The 14,749-nt window shown below is 40.2% G+C and overlaps 1 long non-coding RNA gene across 2 annotated transcripts in view; it reads right to left on the bottom strand.

Moving 5' to 3' along the window:
* Positions 1–10,774, bottom strand: part of LOC112978904 (uncharacterized) — a 65,674-nt gene extending 54,900 nt beyond the window's left edge. The window contains exons 1-4 of one of the 2 annotated variants that reach the window (XR_003258042.2): positions 10,711–10,774; positions 10,437–10,621; positions 9,888–10,045; positions 4,386–4,539 (exon numbers count right to left, since the gene is read on the bottom strand). This is a non-coding gene — a long non-coding RNA (uncharacterized LOC112978904). The remainder of the gene's footprint in view (positions 1–4,385; positions 4,540–9,887; positions 10,046–10,436; positions 10,622–10,710) is intronic. The other variant, XR_010389746.1, reaches the window with a different exon arrangement.
* Positions 10,775–14,749: the final 3,975 nt, after the last annotated feature.

The raw sequence follows: 14,749 nt of genomic DNA, 5'->3' as shown, positions 1-14,749 counted from the left end.
AATACACAAGTATATGAAGATATACATATAATAATTGTTCTGCATAAAATTTACAGTTGTGCTGGAGAGACAGGGATGAACATGTCCAGGTTGCACATAAAACACAGCAACCTCCTCAGAATGGAGTGTCAGAATATCCCGGGGTAACTGAACAGGGCACGTCTGCCTTGCACTAGTATCTCTTGCAATGTTACTGCCTTGCAATATTACTTATTATTGTCAGTGAAGGCAAAAATCTGTTGGACTGTTCCCCACTTTCATGCAGGCTTCTCTTCATTTTCTGGAGGACTGACAAGGTGCCCCGCTTGCAAAAGCATATTCACAATAAGCAGGAGCTACTGCCATTTACTTGTCCTCCCAAAAATTCTAGTCAGTCCTCAGGCCAAAGAAACTAGGGGTATTTCTGTGAGCTGGGTGAAAATTTGCAGTCTCAGGTCAGGTCTGGCAGGGTTTATTAGGAGCAAAGCTATGCAATTTGCTCTGTAAAGTCCCTACACAATTCTCTCCTGTACAGTGGCTCTCCCATATATTCAGCAATTAGCCATACCTGAGTAGCAAGATGTTCCATGGGAGATAAGATAGTCCAAGAATACAAGGGAATTTAGAGTAAGAGTAGAGGTAAAGGCTGGGGAGGTTGTTTCCAGAGAGCTTATTAAAAACAAGTATGTATTAGTATATGTTATTTTGAGCAGAAATATACCTGAATATCAACAAAATCAGAGGACCTCACATTCAAGATCTCTGTAATGGGTCTTAGGAAAATCACACCAAATACAGGGCTGGAGAATCACAATGAAAAATCTCAATCCAGCACTGAATTTTTCCAGGTTCTAATGTTTTCTAATCTATCCTGTTTAAAAATAGGTTTGAGCTCTGAATTCCAAGCCCTGCCCAAATATATTTCCATGGCTGGATTAAAGATTTGGGGGGTTTATGCCTTTTTTAGAACCTTCCAAAAACTACTACTTGTTTGCTTTAAACACTTCCTGCTCTGCTCAGTCTTCACTTTGCCTGAAGTAATAGGATAACTGTCCTATCGCTTTTGGTTTGGCTGTAGCTCAGTGTAAGAGCTGGTCCCACGCTTTCTCTTGGCACTGTGACACCATGCCATTACCTAAGTCTGTGAGCTTCTCTGCTGGCCCTCGGACCAGCTGCTCTGCTCCTGTACTCAGGTCTTGTCATGGGCTTTGCCCTTCCCTCAGCCAGTGAAGGCAGCTTCAGCCTCATAGAGATGAGATATTATTATCTGTGCATATTTTTCCACTACAGATAAAACATACCCCCCAACCACTCAGCTGACTAAAGGAAAAAGATGCTATTATTGCCACACTTGTGCTAGGCACCCATTCATTTTCCAGCTAACTGCTATAGCTCTACTCCTCTCATGTGCGATGCCACAGAGGCATTCAGTAAAAAAAGCACTTTACGTTCCAAGGACCCTGTTGCATTAGTTCTAATTGCAGTGCTGCTGGAGCCCAAACGACACATGAGCAAGGTGGAGGATAGAGGAATCTCTCACAGTGTTAGGCTGAGCAGAATAGCACAGACGCAAGTTCCTCTCAGTGATAGTCCTGTCATTATTTTGGGAAACTTCATCCGGACCCCTCCTTCCAGTTACAAGTTGTCATGCTAACCCCTTTCCCTTAGTCATCCCAGTTTAATCACTGCTTCATTTACAAAGCAACGCTCTAAGAATGGAGTCTGTTTGCTGGTGAGGATTGATGACTGTGATCTGAACCTTGAAATGGGACAAGAAAAAAAGATGTGATAAAGACATTAACAATGTATGGTTTAATACATCAAGGCTAGGCAAGCCAATTAGGACTGAATAGAAAGTAAGCTAAATCTTTTCCCACAACTCTAATCCTTTCTGTAGGATTTGAAAGAGAATAAAAAGCTGCTACTGCTTTAAAAGTTACTTTCATGGTCATTTTTATGTTTTCATACTAATACTCGTGTTCCTGCCAGGAGCACAAATGAAAGTGCTGAAATACCCCACAGCCTTTCCTGTGAGATTTACAGACTAATTTTACAGATCTAACAGGTTTGAATTATTGGGATAAGATTCAAATAAGCTTCTAAATTTGGGAGTATCTCTTTGAATCCAACATGAAATCTTTATTATTTGAATTTTCCTCAGCCCTATGGGAGCCACAGTATATTGTTGTGCTTTTACTGCATGTCCCATTTAAAGGTTTAATGCTGGCTCTTAGATCTTTTATTTCCAGGCAATCTGTTCAATTACTAACAGTATCCAATTGACTTCTCTGATTGCTGCTATTCTCAGAGCATGAAACTGTAGGTGAACTTTAAAAGCAGAGTGAAGATATGCAAAGGTATGGACAGTCCGATGGAGACTAGGTTCATCTATACTTCAGCTACACTTCCATTTAAGAGCTCAAAGACCTTTAATAACATTCCCTTCACTGGTGAGAAAAACTGAGAAAGAAAGATGAGCAAAGAAGGAAACAAACAACAAAATAAGAACATATCTCACCGCCAATAACCTCTTCAGTTGTGTTACAAAGGGGTCCCCCTCAAACACCAGGGCAGGAAGCACTATCGATGGGACTGCAGTCCATGGAACGATCCAGGAAAGAGAGTCTAACCTATAACCTAAATCTCCCTAGTATCTAAGTTATGCTAAGGATCTCCCTATTCCTCTCATAAAATCCGAAGAACAAAAGGCAACGTAAAGCTTCCTCTATCCTTGAACTGAACCTCTTAGTTCTGTAGCTCATTAGGCTAGCACTGAATTTTAAATGAAAATTTTAATTGTCCATTTTCTCATTCCACGCAAAAGTGTAAGGAAAAAATCATCACTATTAATAATCAAAACTTACATAAAGAGAAAGTTTAATACATATATATGAATTGTGCCCTTGTAGACAAGGTTCCTGGTATCCATGGCTCCCTACCAATGAATAACAAATTAACCTTCTGATCATCATCAGCTACGGTTTTACTCTGCGCCTGTCATGAATTCTGTTCCCAAAGTCAGTGAGGACCTGATACTACAAACATTTTTGAACACTTTACATTTTGACCCTAAACACACATTACTTGACCCCTGTGACTCCACCTTATCTGAGAATAACTCTAATGGTATAGTTTTAGAGTACCTGCAAATGTGGATGTTTGTGGTATCTGTGTGTAGATTTGAAAAAATACGTATATTAGTATAGATATTTCACAGGGTATAAATGCCGAAGTCAAGAGAAAAAAAAATTTGATCCCTAGATAGAAACATAGGGGAAAAATAATATTCCTCATCTTTGTTAATGCATCCTTTTCACTGTAGGTCTTAATTAACAAAAACCTTAAACTTATAAACTTAAAATCATGTCTCTTTTTTATTGTTAGCAAAAAATAAGAAAAAAAGAGTCTTTTGAGGGCCTAAACCTAGAAACCATATTTTTACATAGGCTTTGAAAAGCCAACATCTAGAAACACTCCAAAAGAAAAAGGTTAATGAATAAATAACTTCTCCATTTTTTGCTCTGCTTTCACAAGCCTCATCACCACACACACACACACACACACACACACACACAAAAAAACCAAAACCCACACATATATGCGCACACACACAGAGTTTAAGGACTGACTGGCAGCCAAAAGCAGCTCTTCCATAGAAGCAGCATTACTATAAAACCAACAGAAGAGAACACTGCAAGTGAGCTAGAGCTTTGGGCTTAGTAAGGCATTGTAAAATATTTTCCATTCAACTAATATCATATTAAAAAATAATAGTTTTAGCTCAAATTCCCATGTTTCAAAGCTCACACAGCTCTAACACTGAGGTTATCTTGTTTGGCATGAGAACAGCTCATGTCTACATTAAAGCTGGAAGCTTAGAAGTGACATAAACAGGCCTTTTTCTATAAAGATAAAAGGCTAAGCTTTAAAGAATTTTATATTTATAGATAAACGTTTCCATAGTAATCATTACAGTGAAACACGCTGGTGTCAGCAATCCTTTGCATACAAAAATGGCTTATATTCAAATTAGCTGGAATCACAGAATCAGATCCCAGCTTCTACCTGAAAGAAGAACTTACATAAAAAGTCTGAATGGAAATCTCTGTGTGGGCAGCTGCCCTTATTTTGGTCATGTCTCTGCTCCTTTCTGCCCAACGCACAGATACCTAAAACAGAAGAGAGGCTACAGAAGACAACTTTGCAGAAACACAAAAACAAATTAGGTGACCTAGGCATCCTTTTCTATCTCTAACTTTCAAACTTCAAAGACAAGCAGACGAATGAAAAGACACAACACTGGCAACATGCAGAAAGATGGGTCAGATGACAACAGTACGTCTTTCCCCTCACGTATGCCCTGCAACATGTGATCTTTTACAATACAGCACAAATTCAATCCTCACTTTGGGAAGACGTCCGTTTCTTGATGCTTAGGGTGAAGTCTCTTTCCCATGGCCTTCAGTGAACCAGGATTTCACTCCTAGTGAAATCCTCAGCAGAGGCTTGCTTTCCCACTGATGTACCTTGCTGGACCAGGACTGCCTTCCAGCACATCCCCTGCAGACAGGCAGACTAGCATTAAAAATGATGGAAGTTATTTAGAACAATGCCGCTACAGTAATCATGTAATATAAGAATCAAACTGCGTGTTTCTGGAGGTTTCTACAATGCCCTGAAGTCAATTATGTTTTAATTAAAAAAAAAAAAGTGATGTGAAGGCTTTTCAGTCTATGAATTTTTAAAGCACCGTTAGTTAATTAAACAAAGGAAGGAAAATATCACACTCCCTTTTTTACAGGTGGCGAGATGTAGGATAAAAGAGGTGAAGTGACTTGCTCAGGGACAATGGGGTAAGTCAGTAGTGCCTGGCACATAACGAAGCCTCCTCACTCTCCGATTACAACCTACTCGCTCCTTGAAGTCCTGAAGAAGGGAAAGGAAAAGTAGCTAAGAGAGCTGTTCTAGCTTTGAAATGAGAACTGTGTGTGTGAGCCCACAGGCACATGAACAGATGCCATGAGAGAGATGCAAGTAATACTCCCTGATCAGCAATAATAAAAGTTTCCCTCCTCCACCTTTTTCTTAAAAGAAAAAAAAGAAGAAAAAAAAAAGAAAAAAGCAAAACAGGGAGGGGGGCAAGTCTGAGAGGTTTGCAATTAATACACAAATGTTTCCATTGTAATCAGTGCATTAATACCTGTCACTGTCAGCACCTCTTTCCGAAGGGGGCTCTTGTTCTGTTTCTGTTGGCGCGTGGCGCTCTGACCCTCACAAGAGATTACTTTCATAAGGTGCTCTGTACGCACATTCAATAGCCATTTTACCCCGGCTTTTATGGTATCTTTGGAGACATATATCCAGTTGTTCAACTCCTGCAAAGCTACCGAAGTCTGAGACTTAGCTGGCAGAAAAGTAACCTCCAATAAATAATGAAACTATTTTGGACGGGGAGATGTTTGTGTTAACACCTAGCAGAAGGGAGGGAAGCGGGCAGGGGAGAGTGGCTGCACTTCAAAGAGGTCGCCCCTGGCAGGCGCGGGCGCCCTGCAGCCAGCGAGGGCTGCACGCGGTTGGCAAGCGCCGCTGGAGCAGTGGCTGCTTTGGCTGCCAGCAGCTCTGAGGCGCTCGGCAGAAAGGCTTGTAGCTGGCCGTGGCGCTCAGGTGCTGTCACGGAGCATTAGAGTCTGTGTTAAGTGGAGAACAAGATGGGAAACATTAAAAGAAATGGGAGGGCATGTGTTCCACTGTACAGCCCTTTTGCATAGAAGGCTGCTTGATGCAACAGTAGCCCGCTGTCTCTTCATTTCAGTAAAATAATTTTACTTGAATTACTTCTTTAAAAAAATGCTGTCCTGTGTGTTGCGTTACGTTGGCTCCTTACTTTTCCCTTTCAAAACAGTTACACTCAGATCCGTTTTGGTACGCAGGCTCTTTGTGATATAGCTCAGATTTCTATGCTAGTCAGAAGTGCCTTAATGGAGATGTGCATAGCAAGCTGGCCAAACAACCCCCACATCCAAATACAAATTTTCCCTAAGAGATGTTCAGCAGCAAAGCCTGAAGCATTTCTTATGCCCTCGGCTCCTTATCTTCCCTGTGTAACTGAGGATCAAAACACCAGTAATGCAGCATAGTATTGCAGCAGAACCTCAGCACTTAGAAATTATTTGACCTGCGCCAAGATTTAGGGAAGTCAGTAGGCTTTGGACGAAGCTCTAACACTGGATGACTACACTAATTATATTTTTTGCATTTCTACAGCACATGCCTTCCAAGCATGGCATGTTTTACAAACATCAGTTAAGACTTGCAAGTTCCTAGCAAGGAAGAAAACAGCCATTTTATGGTGGTGGTGGGAAATATGCTAAGGCAGAGATTTTTCTGTATGCTACTCAGGAGATTATAAAGGGAAATCTGGGAATTCTCTGTCCTTGCTATACTTCTATTCCTGGTGGCCATCTATTATGCAAATCCATAGTGGATATCAAAGTGGTTCTCTCTGAAGCCATTCCCTCATAACACAAGCATCCTGGGAGCTACCTGCATTTCTGACCGTATCTACAGGTTTGTTGTCAGTGCACGCCAACAGCTTCCAAATTCATACTGCAGATGCAACTGCATACCAGCTGTGTGAGTACACCCACATACACTCATACACAGATAATGCTGTTTGCCAGCCATTATTTATCACACAGTAGCATCTGATATACCACTCTTTCCTCTCACTTGCTTTGAACAGGGAATGACTGCAATGACTTGCCCTGTATGTTGGTAAATACAGATTTTTGTATTGTTGTGATAGTTCTCCGTGTGTGTCTGTGTGCCCACATGTTGTGCGTGTGTGCACACGTGTATGTGTGATAAGGACATAACTTTTAAGAGCAGGCAGGTTAGTTAAGTGCCCTGCAGATTCCATTCTAATCTTTTTTGCTATTGCAAGTTTTACAAAATAGATTCTGCACTGAAATTTTCCATGTGTGGTCTCAGTGCAAGGTAACTTTTATGATAGAAAGTTTGAGCGAAAGTCTGCTTAGCCATTTTATATTAGGAAAGTAGGATAGAAAACACTTTTATGGTAAGTTTCATATCTCTCCCTCTCTCTCTTTTTTTTTTTTTTTTTTTTTTTTTTTAAGTAAGCAAATTTCAGACTTCGTTTCCTTCGGGTTTTATAGCCCCTGTTGAGAAAACAGAGTCTGAGGCAAACTGGCCAAGCAGTTTTTAAATGACCATGTTTGCAGATGTTGTTACAACAACAACAAAAAAAATGCCATCCACATTTCAGAATATTTCAGGAGTCTGGGACAATGCTGCAAGTGAGTTAAACGGACTTGTTTCATCCGTGCTCTCTGATGGAGCACTGCATAGTTAGGGACAGGACAACAAAATACTTGACTGCTCTGATATGCCGTCTTAAATTATTTGACTAAGAGGCAAGCTGGTATATAACTTCACGCAGCACTTCATAGTGGCAGAAACGCCAAGATTATCCCACTCAAATGTAGGGAAAGATGCAATTTCCCCTTATGTTCTTTCTATTTCTTGATCTTTCTAGCTCCTTTTTTTCCCTCCCCATGAATTGCCTGCCGCCCCCACCATCCTCCTTCACCTTCCCACACAGATCCTTTTTTGTGACTAACCATGGAACATTCCAGCTACGCTTTCAGTTAATGCAGCGCGATAGGAGAGGCAGCAACATCAGGGAGCCAGAGATTTGGAAAACTTAAGGGGCTGAGTCTTTGGCTTCAGTTCAATCAATAATCACTGTGTGTCTGGCCCCAGGTTTCTATTGCGCAGTTAACTCGGCAACGTTGCACATACCTCATCTTTCACACTAATTTTCAAAACACAAATTTACTGTTTGCAACAGTAAGTCCTGATCATTCAGGACAGGGAAAAAAGTCACACTGAAGACAGTACAGCCAAAGAGATATTCAGTATAACCTCGCCTAAACAGATCCTGCGTTAGAGATTTCTGATTTGCAATGCATCTTGAGATTGGCTAAGAGTTGCAGTAGGAGCCTTTTTTCCCTAGTATGACAACGTCAGCCAGTGGCTGGGAAGAAAATGCCCACAGTCAAAGTGGAAGAAAACTAGGCAGATGATACCAGAATGAAAGTCCAAGATGACTGGCATGGTCTGCCTTGTTTCTTTTCGAACTGAGAAACCAACTAATTACACATGGGCCATACACTGCTTGCATATCAGGATAGTTACTTCAGTAGTTTGTGTAACTGTGTAGTAATTTCAGCTGCAAAAGAAGTAGTTTTATCCCACCCTAGATATAACCCCAACCCTTACAGCGGGCACCAGTGCTTTGAGACAAAGGTGCTTTTTGTTATTCCAGTTTATGCCCCATTCCACATGAAGCAGGCCACCGTGGTACAGACAGCACTGGAAGTGATCAAGGCACGGGCTTCTTATGCCCCGCTCAACTCTCTACCTTTCTTTCCATCACCAGTCTAAATAACAAGCACCCTAAACCCTTACAAGGACTATAATTAAAGCAATGCAATTATGTGCACCCAGAAGAAGCTAATCAAGTTCCAAAATATGTCGGTTTCTTTAAAAGTCCCCAGTGAGCTCTGGGCCCTGAGCTGGTGGGAAGTCAACAAGGTAGAACAAATTCTTTTTTCCTTGGCTCCTCCTCTCTCTCTCATTTTAATTTGAACCAACTGCTGTTGGATATACAACCTTCTTTGGTTTGATTATCACTTTTTGGCACCTAGAAGTGAGTGTGGAGGGGCTTCATTTAGTTGGCTATAGCATGCTGAATTGCATATCCAGTGTTGACCTGACAGGCTACCACGACCCATGATGGTTACTCTACTTTCTCTTCTACCACCTCAAGGCAAAAAGTTACAGAAAGCTTTGCAAGCATAATCCAAAAAATAGGCTGGAGGAGATTTCCCCATTCCAGCTTTATGTGCTAAACCCCCCCCATACATATACACACTTATGTACATATAAATGCATACATCTTTGTTCTGGCTTTCTCCTCCTTTATATCTCCCTATGTCAATCTACTACAAATCCAGGTACAGTTCACCTGACTTTGCACGTTCTCATCAGACTGCCAGTACATTAGAATCAGAAGTCATCTTGTATCCATCTCGACAAATATTCTAATCGCTTTTCTTTTGAATTTATTCCTCATTAGATGTTCACGTGCACATTCCAACATCATGAAGAGAAGGACAGAATGAAGGAAAACAAGCTGAGAAATTTATAACTAAAGTGATCTTTTAGTTTGCTGGCCAAACCAAATGGAAGTTTTCCCTCTAACTTTACGTTCAAGGCATTTTGTTGCACCTGAATGAATCCTCCCTTTCAATTTATTGAGATCATCATTTTTAACATTAGTGAAATTATACCAAACAAAGCACTTAAAATAAAAAAGTCAAAGCATTTCTTTCTGAAATTTGAAATTTCAATTTTTTGGACAGATTTTTGAACTTGTTTCTCCTGAGCTAAACATGCAGAGCTGGTAACAAGTTTCATTGCAAAAATTCTGCCTAGCTCTGAAGAAAAGTGCTTTTGTATGTGCCTGCATTTTTGTGTGGAAAGAGGGGTCATTTAGCAGGCTTGGACAATGCATAGAGCTGCCAGCTTTGCCCCTCTTGTTTGCCAGTGTTGGCTACTGTCTGCTCCCTGCCTGGAATCTTTTTGTTGTGGATCGTATAATCTCTTGGCATCATTGCTGGGGTCTGCAAGAGCTTTGGGGTCTAGAGCTGTGTGGAAGCATGAAACATTGTTCACATTCAATTTGCACCAGTCAGTGGAATCAGCGTTCATGCAGAAAAAGAAAAATGTTTATGGACGTGAGTAACAGTCTAGCAAATCCCTGTTAGTTTCTTGTCCCCTCAACCCCACATATATGAAGACAAACAAAAACTAATGTTGATCACCTTGTGTTCAGAGTCGTAGGCCACTTTCTCAGCTGGAGCACAGCAGAGATCTTCTGGCTTCAATGTAATGATGCTGATTTATACAAGCGAAGCACGTTGCCCACAGTTTATGTTACACATCCAAAATCCCATAGAGTCTTAATTTTGCTTTTCAAAGCCTACAGAAATCCACAAATTAACACCGTTTAGCATTATGCACTTTGGTTTTATCACTTTTTCTGCAGTAATCGATTAACAGTTGTTTTCAAGTTAGGGTTTATTTCTTGTTGGCGGGTGTATTTATGACACACGGTTACACCTACAAGAATACATTAAACATTTTTTGAACCACTTGGAACTACAGAGGCAAACTAATGCTTTGGAGTTGCTATAGTCTGTGATGTCAGTAGAAGACTGTATTTACCAAAATCAAGCAAGAGAGTTCTGTTTTCTCTGATTAAAGCAATCCAGGTTAAACTTTTTAAGCAGCCATACCAGCACAAGTAACTTTAAAGTGTATTTTTGAAATGTACAGAAATATTAGCATAATACCAAGCATAAAATTTTTACCTGTGTATCTCCCCCTTGATTACCTTCTTGTTTTGAGAGAGAATGCTGTTTCTTATATAGCCTCTAGTTGAACAAAGAAGCAGCAGAAACTGAACTGTGTGCTCTGGGCATCAGAATCTTGATGCAGCTCACTTTCACCTTGTTGTGGCTTATCTGGTAGGCAGACCCAATGGCAGCATAAATTCCTAAGGATAAGTTATATTATACAGCATGTGACTGAACTGAGCCAACTCACCAGTGATAAATTTGCATTTCCTTTCAGAGTTTTACTTACTTTTTAAACAGTAACCTTCCCAAGTGGAATTAATCTGTCAGCGTAATCTTTACCATACTAAGACATGATGCAAAAAAAAAAAAAAAAAAAAAAAAAAAAGCAAGTTACAGTCCCACAGTTCAGCCTGTACATCAAGCTAGATAAATGTGAATGTATTCGTGCATATATACACATACATAAAACATGCATGACCTGGGCGATCTTATCTTTAAAGACATAGGGTTGTGACTCAGGAGAACAGGATTCAATTCCCAGCCTTGCTACTGAATTCTTCTGTGACTTGAGATAACACATGTAATATCTTAGTCTCTCATTCACTAATGTAGACAAAACAGTCCTTTGGGGGCAGGGATTGTCTTTACTGTGAGCCTGTATATTGCCTAACAAAATAGCTCTGATGTTAGTTGGAATCTTTGTCATATTACAAATAAGTTATTGATAATTCTTTTTTCATTTCATGCCAAAAATGGGTCGCAATGAGGACAGTGTTGGGCAAATACTATATTTAAGGAACAACATGTTTCTAGTTTTATTTTCTCCTATTATAATAAATACTGTAAACACTTGTCTTACAGTAATAGTTCAAAGCATTCCAGGCTGCAGCAAGCTACTTCTCTGTTTTGGGGGATATCAGTATAATATATGCTGGTACTTTATAAAAGCTTTCTTCAGACATGCAGAAATTTGAGACAGAATTCATCAACACCTTTTCTCTGACTGCCAACGCAGAGCTGTGGCAAGGAGATGTGAAGTATTCTGTGGCAGCTAGGGAACAGAAGACCTAACTGGGGAAAGCGATCAAAACAGTGCTCTCCGCATGGCAGTGCATAGGCTATAAAGCCCATGCCAAATTCACATGAGCCAATGCTCATCTGCGTTGCACTTGAATTAGGAGGCATTATTTTAATATTTCTTCTGGAAAGGTAGTGACTTTATTAAATGTGACACTGCGTATTATCCACCATCGCTCTCGTCATCCTCCTTTAGGATACACCCACACCCCCACGCTACAGAAAGCTACAAAGCCAGAGACCCTTGTTGCCCATAAACTATTCAGAAGAGACCAAACATTACTTTCCAAGCTCTGTGTCACAATTATTTACCTCACAGACCTCGGCTTTTAAATATGTGTTTTAATTTCCTATAATCCCAGCTCCTACCATGATTATGTGGAATTCCATTTATTCTATTTGCTCTATTTTAAAAGAGATGAAGTAATCTCTGCTGGAAACTATGACCTGATTGAAAGTACTGAAATGCTGCAATGTCTCAGACACAGCTCTGGCACATGAAGAAGTATAAATTAAACTCTTCTGCAGACATTTGATCTCTTGCTATGAAAAGGGATATTGTGCTTCCTCTGTTTAACAGTATTCTCTGTCCACTGTGAAAAGAACCCTGTTTGCACATTTTTTTAAAGAGTGTGGCATTTTTTTCCACTTTAAATAGGATTGCAAATTAAGCTTCAGCATGTATACACATAGAGTCTATATATTACTGACTGCTGAGAATTAAGGGATGCCAATGCCAGATCTCACAGACTCATTAACTGATTCAGTCATTACCAGTGAATCTAATACTTCTGAGCTCAAAAACAGTATATGCTGCAAGCACTCCAGAATTGTAAACCATTTTTGGTCATGAGTAACATCAGCAGAAAGCAAGGCAGTGTGTTAATCCAGTCAACATTCATTCCTGATGGTTATCTATAAAAATTCCAGTAGCCATACAAACTCTGCAGCTTTTAGCATAAGGGCACCAATTACAGACACCATTTCTTTTTTTTCAAGACAATTGTATGTCCCTTGCAAACTCTAATGTAGTTCTCTTCTGAGTGATCTTATTATTCTAGAATTTTAAGTAAACAGATATAAACCTAGATTCATGCAATATGAAATATAATTCAGCATGCTGCATTGTAAAGTAATTCTGCAAAGTTAATTGTCCTAGGTTATACATTTGCTGTAGAACTGGCTCAAGTTGTCTACTCAACTCTAGAATTAGCAAGCTTAAGTGAGAACAGCCATGCTGAAAAATAGTACAGAGTTGCTGCAGGGTTAGCAGAAGATTAGGTACGTGAACTACAGCACATTCTCCCTCTCTTCCCCAACAAGTGACACAAGCCAGACAACTCACGTTAACAGTTAAGAAGTTTTGTGTGTCAGTAAGATTTCATGTTATGGGCAACACTCGTGTTAACATTTCAATGAAAACAGACCTTCAGTGATTTCTCTATCAAATGTTCTCAACTTACAAATACAACACTGGACAAGATCTTCGAATGACCCGCCTTTGCTCCCACAAAAATTGAGGGAAAAATACCCGCTCCCTGTAAGCAGTGGAAGCAGACCGGGGACAACGAAATAAGTCTTTTTGTAAATCCCAACAATACATTTTTTAAAATGCTAGCCCTGCAAAAAGCAATCTGTGCACTGAAAGCTGAGTTATTTCTATGTCATACATGGTTACTAGCAATAGTCTTCTCCAGTACAGCACAGATTCCCTTTCCTAGAGCACTTGTGAAAGCTTGGAAACTTCCTGTTACTAGCACCTGCATGTGTCCATACTACCTCTGGGGAGCAAGGGGGAAAGGGGTTGTATAGGAGCAACTGCTGAGACTAATTGGACAACACAGAAACAAACTTGGCTCATTTCATTTAGCTATGCTGACTCCCGCGGTTCAGCAAGAACGATAAATGATTGCTTAAACCAACTCTCCAACCTTTAGGGACTAGCAAAGTCAGGGGAGGTACAATGAAAGAAGACAGAAATATGATGCACTTGCCTTCCCTGTGAAGCTTCTCCAATTTATATGAATGACTGAAATACTACAACTCTTTCTTCACCTTTCTCTAAAGGAAGAATGCATCCTTCAGTATCAAGGAAATATGAGTAGCCAGGCCGGGCAGGTGCCCTCAGGTCAGGGTTGGGGGCACAGGAGGGTCGTGGCCAGGCAGGGGCAGGGCTGTCATGGGCCTGAAGCTGGCACCACTGTGGTGTCACAGGACAGGGACTAATGGCCGCGGGCTGGGCTGGAATGGGGCTAGGACCAGTTATAGGATCTTTTCTTCCAGCTGAGAGTCCAAATATTGCCTTCAGAGAAAGACAGCACCCCTTCTACTGTAATGCTGGAAACAATTCCATTTCGCTCTCCCTGCCTCAACACTATGGTGGTACTGCTTTAGCTTGTTGAAAGCTTTCCATTGTAGCTCTCCTATTAGAAAACTGATTTTTTGCTAGCTGTCATTTTTAATACAAAGCATCCTCTTTCTTTAGGAATAACTGCACTTCCCTGAAGAAGAAAACTTGAGTTTTTAAGCAGCAAAATGCTGAGATTACCTCTACATAATAGACCCTGTAATCCCCACTTTTCCCTAACTTTTCTACTGCCAGTTGAGTCTTGGAGCAAAAAAAAACCCCTTCACTATATATTCCCTCCATTTTTCATTTCATGATATCACGATACTCAGTCATTGCTATCTGACATTGCTTTTTGCTGGAATTTTCAAAGCAAATTAGCTGCCAAAATATGAGGACCTTCAATAGCAGAAGCTGAGCACTTAAGTTAAGTGGCTCTTGCTAAGAATTCAGACTTAAGTATTAATAATAAAAAGATATATACCATCTGTGACCTCGAAATGGACATCTTTTGTGGCATTTAGTCCTTTCAGAGATGTGTGGTAGCATGAAGGAAACCACTACAATGTCCACTGTTCAATACAGAACACTTCTGACAAAAAAAGAAAAAAAAAAAAAAAGGAAAAAAAAGAAGAAAGGAGGTAAAAGTCCTTATGTTGTGTTTGGATGCTTCAATCTAAAATAAAAATGAGCTAATAAAATCAAGATAGCGTAATACGCATTGGCTGTGCAGCTTATGCTTCATATTTGCAGAGTTATTTCACTGGTCTTTGAACAATATATTTGTTTGAGTGCTTTATTTCAAGGTGGCTGCTCTTGTGGAACAACCTTTAGAAATTTCCTGAGCACTTTCAGTGTGACTGGTATTGTTTTGCTATTGTAGAGAGAAGCATTTTCAACA

The sequence above is a fragment of the Dromaius novaehollandiae genome, chromosome 1 (genome assembly GCF_036370855.1).
Source record: "Dromaius novaehollandiae isolate bDroNov1 chromosome 1, bDroNov1.hap1, whole genome shotgun sequence".
In the NCBI taxonomy this organism is placed as follows: Eukaryota; Metazoa; Chordata; class Aves; order Casuariiformes; family Dromaiidae; genus Dromaius; species Dromaius novaehollandiae.
Note: the sequence above shows the minus strand (reverse complement) of the source record. Positions and strands in the feature narration are given on the sequence as shown.